Source organism: Schistocerca nitens, chromosome 4 (genome assembly GCF_023898315.1).
Source record: "Schistocerca nitens isolate TAMUIC-IGC-003100 chromosome 4, iqSchNite1.1, whole genome shotgun sequence".
Taxonomy (NCBI): Eukaryota; Metazoa; Arthropoda; class Insecta; order Orthoptera; family Acrididae; genus Schistocerca; species Schistocerca nitens.
Window position 1 is genome coordinate 364,094,637 of NC_064617.1, and position 10,508 is coordinate 364,105,144.

Genomic DNA, 10,508 nt, shown 5'->3' on the forward strand with positions numbered 1-10,508 from the left:
GGTCGTTAGTGGAGATTTACCAAAGAAAGCGAGACAACAACGTTGTATTTCTAACCAGAGTTTCAATTTATGTTTGCCGAGGACCTATGTTACCTTTCTGTATGCTTTATAACCATCAGATACACTTCCAAAAGTGCGGAGCCCTCTGCTCCCCTAATATGGACAGCAGATATTAAAGACGCCTACGTTATTCTTGTGTAATACTTCATTTGCCGATGTACTGACTTTTCGTTGTGTTCCCTCAAACGTATTGCTTCCATTTCAAATTGATTCGTCGCTTAACTTGACATACAGTCACGGAACAAAAATCGTTGCACCAGGAAGGAGCTGAATGGTTCAAATGGCTCTGAGAACTATGGAACTTAACTTCGAGGTCATCAGTCCCTATAACCTAGAACTACTTAAACCTAACTAACCTAAGGACATCACACACATCCATGCCCGAGGCAGGATTCGAACCTGCGACCGCGCGGTTCCAGACTGTAGCGCCTAGAACCGCTCGGCCACTCAGGCAGGCAAAGGAGTTGAGCGACATATACCACAGGTGGCAGGCGTGTGTCTACATCTGAAAGATGATGTCTCCTCAGATTTTGTGACAGCCGAATAAGAGAGGCACTATGAGGATTCAAATCAGTTTGCTTTAAACACAGCTGTAACGGTCGTGGGCGTTAGTTACCTTTGAGACTCGACGGGTTGAGCTGAGGCTAGTCAAGAATGACGTTAAACCGACAAAGACGTCATTATCAGCGCCTCACGGAGTCAGAATGGAGCCGTGTAGTAGGGCTACGAGAAGCTGACTGCTCCTTGTGCGATGTAGCAGGAAGACTGGGCAGGAGTGTAGCCACTGTACGTGATTGCCGGCAGCGGTGGTCACGAGGATGTGCTGCCTCAAGAAGACCGGGCTCCGGACTGGCACGTGTCCGCACCGAGAGGGAAGACCACCGTAGCTGACGTATGGTTGTGGCGCATCGTTCTACATCTGCTGCACCAATTTAAACAGCAGTTGGCACCACAGTCACACAACAGACTGTCAGAAATCAGCTACTTCAAGGACGGCTCCCAGCCTGACGTCCTGTAGCCTGCATTCCACTCACCTCAAACCACCGCCATTTACGACTTCAGAGGTGTCATGCGAGAGCTCCTCGGAGGGCAGGGTGCCGGTCTGCTGTGTGTTTTGATGAAAACTGCTTTTGTTTCGGTGCCGGTGATGGCCGTGTGCTGACTATAAGAGGCCAGTTCAGGGACTGCAAACAACCTGTCTCCGTGCTACCACACTGCACCTGCTACAGGAGTTAGGATCGCGGACGGGGGGAGGGCGGGGGGAGTGTCAGTTGTTCGTAGAACAGCACGAGCACTGTCGCGGTTATTTATACCACGCACCCTGACAGAAAATTTGTCCGTCAATTCGGTGATTAAACCTGTTGTGCTGGCATTCATGAACACGATTCCAGAGCTCATTTTACAAGAGGGTAAGGCTCGCCCACATACCACTGATGTAATCCAAATGCTAAACAGAGTGTGGACATGATGTCTTGGTCTGTTCGTTAAACAGCTCTGTCTCTACTCGAGAACAAATGGGCCATCATCGGACGACAACTCCAGGGTCATCCACAAACGCTGGTCGGAGTGGCCGAGCGGTTCTAGGCGCTACAGTCTGGAACAGCGAGACCGCTACGGTCGCAGGTTCGAATCCTGCCGTGGGCATGGATATGCGTGAAGTCCCTAGGTTAGTTAGGTTTAAGTAGTTCTAAGTTCTAGGGGACTGATGACCTCAGAAGTTAAGTCCCATAGCGCTCAGAGCCATTTCAACCATTTTCATCCACAAACAGTATTAACCGTTCCAGTATCGACCGACAAAGTGCAGCCGACATGGAACCCTATTCCATGAACTGACCACTGTCACCTGTAGAATTCAATGCACGCATGTTTGCAAGCTACCATTCAACATTCTGATGATTAAACTGGTTGCTAATGCACCAGGATTTGGCATTTGAAATGGCTTATCTTGCGGTTACATAGATCTCTGATCTTGCATTTTTAATTATTTAAATATGTTAGCTAGACAAATGTATTCCCAGACTATCAGCACTCCCCATTAATTAATTTTTAGTTACGAGAATTTTATCTGTTATTGCATTCAAGTAACATTGAGGCTTCAGAAATGTATCACTATTACTTCAGTCTGATAATACCGACATATTTCTTTTGCTTATGAGCATTATCTCGTCTTATTGACTTTGAGGGCTTTCGGCATCGGAAGTGCATATGTCGGATGCATAATCTTCATATCTTAAGGATTTACTTTAAGGCCTACAGTGTCAATACCTTAATATAAAGAAGTACTTAGCCATGTGGAGAGGAAATGTAATGACTGCGCTCCAAGGCCTTGAACATATATTCTACATCGTCAAGATAGGATAGGTACACGTAACACTGTTTTGCTTGAGATGGCTTTTTATTCGAAATAAATTCTTTGTATAATTTTGTTTACACAACCATAATCGCCATGGAAACAATAATCACAGGTGTAAAGTTCTACATATGGGACGAAAAAGCAGAGTCATTAAGCAGGTTTTGTAAATGTTCAATTGTGATTGCGCTGTACTCTTAGATTGGACGTGATGAAATGATTTTTTCTCTGCAATGGCGCGTGACACATTATGTGGTTTAAGCCTGATGCAACTTGATATTCCCAAAGACATGGAAATTAACTAACAAAAATGTAATGAATTTCTGTACATACCTAACTGTACGTACAAAGACACTATTTTCAAGAGCTTCAGAACGGCTCTCTGTCGAAACATAAAAACATCACATTGTGGTTCGATTCACGGCGTACTCTCTTCGTTGCAATGAGGCACACTGCTGAGTTACCAAAGGATTGATTGCTGTCAACTTTCCTGTATGCTGCGTCGACACAACAGACAGCGGAGGCATTATTTGGGCTCGAGGTGGTGGAATAGGACGCTCCAATTTATTTTACTGGACAGATTCGAGTTTGGGAAATTCCTCCGTCAGTTCCCGTGATTTTGTGACTTGTAACTCAAAGCGTCTGTCGTAATCCGTATTTTGTGGCTGCCTGAAACTCCTGTGACATTTCTGTTCCGTCAAATAATTCACATAGTTGCATCTGCAACAGTTATAACAGTGACACTCGCATCATACATCAAACGTCTCATAAGCTGGATATCTAAAAACAAGTATGTCATTTGTATTTATCGGATTTGAGAGCATTAACGGATTCGTTAATTATAAAAACGAATGTAGATTACTTTATCAGACATCATATTTTAATCGTATTAATTACATTGTTTGCGCACCGTTCTGATCAGTTTGTGCAGCGATACGAGGGTTAGCATGAAAGGCTTTTGTTTGTTAAATTGGAATTTTCCTCATTACTCCGATATTGCAAGCCATGTCGGAATCGATTATAACGGGTCGCTTTGTTCATTGTCCACCCGTGTGTATGTAACGTTTAGTTGCGATAATGCTCGTTTTTCCAGATGGCGTTGTCGCATATCGCGCGGCATCCAGCTCGGTCACAAGACTGATAGGTTGATAAAGCGCGGCGGTCCTCGGTAGACGTTGCTCCGACTCTAAAATGTAGTCTCCGTTTACTACTTAGTACATGAGAACAAACGTTCGTTTGGTAAACTGGTGAAAGAGCAGATCCATAAAAGTATGACGTAATAACAGAAGCCAAATGCAATCGGGTCGAATGAAAGCTTGAGTTACAATTTCTCTCTTAAATCACGGTGCAGAAAATCAAAGAGTCTTTCCCTAAAACAACGCATCATCGAAGTGAGTCCAAGTCAGAGTCTGCGCATGTTATACCTGACCGACATTGTGAAAACCGTGTAAACGTGAGTCAGAAAACCAGGCTTCTCTCAGTTAGTGATCCCACCGAGATCTCCGGTACCTATGTGATACGTCAGAACCTTGCAAATAAATTTTCTCCTTAACAGAATGCAATTGAAATATTTGATCCTCCTTACTCGTTTAATTTATTGAGCAACTAGCTGCAGAGTATATTTATCGCAAGAGGTGAATGTTGAATAGGTGAGGCTATAACCTCTCAATTTGTGATAACGGATATTCGAGTCGCTTTCAGCTGAAGCAAAAGACGGTAGATCCGCCTTTTGAGTGCCCATAATGCGTGAAGAGTTTCGTCATAGTATTTCATTAGGGTAGACACTCGCAAAATCTCATACAGCATTTTGTGTTTGTGATAATTTTACAGAATTTAAACTGTTATGCAGAGTGAAATCCTGATCAATTTCTAAGAAATAATGTAGCCAGCGCTACATAAAAATGCGTACTACGTTGAGTTGCTTCACAAATTAGATGACCGACATCACGCAACTCGCATTCTGTGTGTTATAATTTGACAGAAGTTGCACATAACGAACAGCTCAGGCACGGCAGTTTGTTTGCTGATGACGCCATATTTTACACCTGCGGAAAAGCTATAAATGTACGAGTAATTGCCACTTACTGTGTAACAGGTCACGTCAGTACGGCACGAGAGCTGAATGGGTGACTTGGATTCACAGAGACCGTAGCACATGGAACCTTCATTTCTGTCTGAGATAGAGATACGTCTTACATTTACCTTGACATGCTGGAGAAATTCCTGGAACCACAGGTTTCGGATAAAGGCATTGCTGGGTCTGTTGCGATTTTGTAGAATGGAGCACACAGTCATCTTGCTCTCATGACTATGGGGATCCTAGATTGAAATTTCGCGAACATATTGGTAGACGGATACTTATCAAGACTTCAACCATCGTGTTCACCTGATTTGATACACATAGATTCCTTGGTTTTGGGGTAAATAAGGTGATGGGTGTACAAAGCGAAGTTAAGGATTCTCTAGGATCTAAGAGCTGGAATCAGTGTTGAAGCGTCTATTATTTCACAATATATATTTCGGAGTAAGTTGTGGGCTGTTGTCCAACTTCTAGATCAATGCTTAGAAATGGACAGACGCCATGTTGTGCTGTTATAAAAAAGTATACATGATTTAAAAAAACATACATGCATATTATGTAAATTCATCCATTACTTCTCAGAAGTAAATTGTGACTCGTTACTGGTGGTAATTCTGCTTCAGTCAATGAAGTTTCAGGCGGAAGACGTGTCAGTAGACGCACAGGACATCTGTCTGACACCGCTCTGATTATCACACGCCATGCGGCCCGACACCCTCGAGTGATAGCCTGGTGCTCATTTTAATTTCATAGTAGGACCCCTTTGGTCGTCATCCACTGCATCCTTAGAGAACAGTGGTGAGTCGACGATATTCTATGCTCCGTTTAGCTGCCATTCAAGGCAAGCCATTCTGGATTTACATTTCAGCCCTGACTATGTCTGCCCCCACACGGTGAAAGTTTCTACTGCTAGTCTCCGTGCTGGACAAACCCTACCTTGGCCTACAAAGTTACCGGATCTAGCCCACTTGTGAACAGCTCGGGATTTTGATGATCTCAATGCACAGATATTGGCACCATATCGCTCAGGGGGAATTCCATCAATGAATGCCGAGCCGAATGATAGCTTGCATAATGGCCAGTCATTGAGCTGCTCAATTTGTGAACCTCTTCCTCTGAAATACATCATTTAATTTTTATGTAATTGTAATCAAATGATAATTAAATGGACACCCTAGCTGCAAACAGGCGTTGATCTACTTCATTGGGGACATGTTCGAGTCGCGGTCGGGGCACACATTTTCAACATGTCCCCAATGAAGTAGATCAACGCCTGTTTGCAGCTAGGGTGTCCATTTAATTATCATTTCATTTCTAACAAAGCTGCATGGTCATCCACGGTAACTGTTCTTTCGGGAACAGATACTACCGTCATATATATAATTAAAAATATGGCTTCCCGGCCATTGACCTTCTTGTCCGAACGCACACGCTATGCCCGAACTCGTACGGGACTTGGTAGATTAATCTGCCACGAGTAATGAGTATGATGGGCAAACATCTGTTAGGCGCACTACGAATGTAGTGGTGTGGACATGTTGGGAATGTGGATCTCACGGGTAACGTGCAAGGGATAAGTTCCTGCAGACGCACTATCCTCTGTGCCCGCGGTGGCTCAGATGGATCGTGCCGGCACGGTGGCTCAGCGTGTTCGGTCAGAGGGTTAGCTACCCTCTGTAACAAAAAAAAAAAAAATAAATAAACTGAGTGAAAAAAAATAGCCGGTACGGTAGCTCAGCGTGTTCGGTCAGAGGGTTCGCTGCCCTCTGTAATAAAAAAACTGAGTGAATGGATCAATAACGAACTTCAACGGGCGTCAGGAGACGTCCGCCACGAACAATTGAAACGAACAATAACGAACAAAATGAGATTAAAAAAAAATGGGTAGAGGGTCTGCCATGTAAGCAGGAGATCCCGGGTTTGAGTCCCGGTCGGGGCACACATTTGCAACATGTCCCCAATGAAGTAGATCAACGCCTGTTTGCAGCTAGGGTGTCCATTTAATTATCATTTCATTTCTAGCAAAGCTGCATGGTCGTCCACGGTAACTGTTCTTTTGGGAACAGATACTACCGTCATATATATAGTAATTGTAATGATTTGTTTTTCAGTACATGCAAACCATACCTACCGATTTTCATCCTATTAGGATAGCGTCTTCTTTTTTTCTTAGACTGTACATGGTTTCTCAGCTCAATAATTTAAAAATTAACAATTACCTGCTACTTTCAACTGTTCAGAATTGTTAAAAATCATGCTTTCAGTGACCCCGAACAAATTCCTCTGGGAAATACTGTTGTAAGAACTGACTGAACAACAACAATGTATTGAACAAAATCAAGAGCACTGTCAAGACAGCTACACAGACAATTAGAAGATATTAGAAACAAAAAAAATTACACAAACAGTAACACTACAACACACATCAAGGAACGGCGACAAACAAATGAAATCACTCTAATAACTATAATAATCGTCGTCGCACCAGTACTTTAAAGCTGTAACACAGCTCAGAATCCGTTATGTGAGCTTGTATTATCGCTAATGCCATGCGAAGTATTTACATAACCAAATGGCGTGAGAGATCATGATCCAGGAGCACTTCAGAAGTACGACGCACTAGCCAGTAAGGAAACCTATATCTGCGTGCACAAAATGGGAAGCAACAGTCCACGATCCGCCATACAAGATGTGTCCTTACAAGTGAATCTAGCATCAAAAGAGTGTAGTGTTATATAAAACTATAACTTAAGAAATGATATCCGGCACCAGACGGTTCAGCCAAAGCGGCTGTGACTGCTAGAAGTTCAGCTCCATAATGCAATGCTTACAACCGTGAGCTTAATGATGCTGACATTAACTTACCAGTCTTAGCTAGAGAAACCATGCTTAACAAAACCAGCTGAATTGACTATTCGGCCTGATTTATCTGCTGCACTTCTTGTAAACACACGTAGGCCGATACAATTACACAAACGACTTCATCTTAATTGAAATACACCGGTCACACTCCCTACCGCAATTGAGCGGCACGCAGCCAGAACCAAAACAGCAGGGATGCTCGTTCACGAACAGATGCATCTTAAATCACCAGTATTATCACCGTGTTCTCGATATTAAACAAAGAATATATTCCACAGAGGTTTACGTCCTGCTGTATGAACCTCAACTAACTACCCATTGGCTCCGGCCGTGAGGCGTTTTACAGCAGTGCCGCCCCGTTCCTCGACAAACCCAGCCTGCTCGGTATAAACACCGTCCTCCAACACACTCCGTCCACGAGCCACGACAACTACTATACCCAGGGGTCGACGTCCTCCATATCTAGCACACGCCACGCCACTAAATACGATTCTCACCGACCATCGCTACACTTTCCAGGAGTAGGTGAAAGGCACCGCGCAAACAAATCAAGAACTACGTGGTTGAAGTATCGATATCGAACAGCCGCCACTCGCACAGCACACATATGTTCATGAAAACCTTATTCCCTAAGGTCGTCATGTTTATGTTGGCTACGACGCCACTAATTAGTGAACACAAAAAAATGTGTGTGAAATCTTATGGGACTTAACTGCTAAGGTGTGGCAACGGCCTTGCCGCAGTGGATACGCCGGTTCCCGTCAAATCAGCGAAGTTAAGCGCTGTCGGGCGTGACCGGCACTTGGATGGGTGACCATCCGGGCCGCCAAGAGCTGTTGCCATTTTTCGGGGTGCACTCAGCCTTGTGATGCCAACTGAGGAGCTACTCGACCGAATAGTAGCGGCTTCGGTCAAAGAAAACCATCATAACGACCGGAAGAGCGGTGTGTTGACCACACGCCCCTCCTATCCGCATCCTCCTCTGAGGATGACACGGCGGTCGGATGATCCCGATGGGCCACTTGGGCCTCACGATGGAGTGCTTTTTTTAACTGCTAAGGTCATCAGTCCGTAAACTTACACACTACTTAATCTAAATTATCCTAAGGACTAACACACACACCCGTGCCCGAGGGAGGACTCGAACCTACGCCGGGACCAGTCGCACAGTCCGTGACTGTAGCGCCCTAGACCGCTCGGCTAATCCCGCGCGGCTAGTGAACACAAATGGACCTTGCGACATTAATTTTAACTGCAAGCATGGCAAATGCAGGAGCAACAGATCGAAATGATGAATATTTATATTTAAATGTAGAGCAAGTATTTAGACCATCAGGTGACAAACGTCATGGCATATTTACTAATATCGTGTCGAACCTCCTTTTGCCCATTGTAGAACTCGACGTAGCATGGAGTCAACAAGTCGTTAGACGTCCCCCTGCAGAAATATTGATCCATGCTGTCTCCTCAGCGGTCCGTAATAGCCTAATTGTTGTCGGTGCAGGATTTTGTGCACGAGCTGGCCTCTCGATTATGTCTCATAAATGTTGGATGGGATTCACGTCGGACGACATCGGTGGCCAAATCATTGGCACGAATTGTCCAGACTGTTCTTCAAACCAGTCGCGAACAATGGTGGCCTGGTGACATGGCGCATTGTCATCCATAAAAAGTCCATCGTTGTTTGGGAACATGAAGTCCACGAGCATGTATGTGTGAATTTCTAAGGGACCAAACTGCTGATGTCATCGGTCGCTAGACTTACACACGGCTTAAACTAACTTATTCTAAGAACAACACGGATATCCACGACCGAGGGAGGACTCGAATCTCGGGCGGAAGGGGCCGCTCAATCCATGACATGGCGCTTTAAACCGCACGACCTCTCCGCGCGGAAAGTCCATGAATGGCTGCAAATGGTCTGTCTCTAAGTAGTCGCAATTCACCATTTCCAGTCAATGAACGGTTCACTTAGACCAGAGGAACCAGTCCAGTTTTATACAAACACAGCTCACACGATTATGTGACCAGTGCCTATCTACATCTGCATGGATACTCCGCAAATCACATTTAAGTGCCTGGGAGAGGGTGTATCGAACCACCTTCACAATTCTCTATTGTTCCAATCTCGTGTAGGACGCGGAAAGAAAGTACACCTATATCTTTCCGTACGAACTGTGATTTCACTTATTTTATTGTGGTGGTTGTTCCTCCCTAAGATGGTCGGTGTCAACAAAATATTTTCGCATTGGGAGGAGAAAATCGGTGATTGGAATTTCGTGAGGAGATTCCGTCGCAACGAAAAACGCCTTTCTTTTAACGATGGTTCAAATGGCTCAAATGGCTCTGAGCACTATGGCACTTAACATCTATGGTCATCAGTCCCCTAGAACTTAGAACTACTTAAACCGAACTAACCTAGGGACATCACACAACACCCAGTAATCACGAGGCAGAGAAAATCCCTGACCCCGCCGGGAATCGAACCCGGGAACCCGGGCGTGGGAAGCGAGAACGCTACCGCACGACCACGAGCTGCGGACTTTTAATGATGTCCAGCCCAAATTCTGTATCATATCTGTGACACTGTGTCCAACATTTCGCTATACTACAAAACGTGTTGCCTTTATTTGAACTTTTTCGATGTACTCCGTCAGTCCTATCTGGTAAGGATCCCACCCCTCAGCAGTATTCTGAAAGAGGACGGACAAGCGTAGTGTAGACAGTCTCCTTAGTAGGTCTGTTACATTTTCTAAATGTTCTGCCAATAAAACGCAGCCTTTGGTTAGCCTTCCCCCCAAAGTTTTCTGTGTGTTCCTTTCAATGTAAGTTGTTCTTAAATGTAATACCAAGGTATTCAGTTGAATTTACGGCTTTTAGATTAGACTGATCTATCGTGTAACCGAAGTTTGACGACTTCCTCTTAGCACTCATGTGGATGACCTCATACTTTTCGTTGTTTAGGGTCTACTAACATCTTATCTAAATCGTTTTGCAGTTTATTTTGATCTTCCGATGACAACGTCATCTGTAAGCAACCGAGACAACTGCCCAGATTATCTCCCATATCGTTTATATAGATAAGGCACACAAAGGGCCTATAGCACTACCTTGGGGGATGCCAGAAGTAACTTCTGTTTTACTCGATGACTTTCC

General features: G+C 44.4%; 1 non-coding gene across 1 annotated transcript; it reads right to left on the minus strand.

Annotated features, from left to right (window-relative positions):
- Positions 1-438: 438 nt before the first annotated feature.
- Trnap-ugg (transfer RNA proline (anticodon UGG)) lies at positions 439-513 on the minus strand. The gene has a single exon. It is a non-coding gene; the product is annotated as a tRNA-Pro (tRNA).
- Between the last annotated feature and the right edge of the window lie 9,995 nt (positions 514-10,508).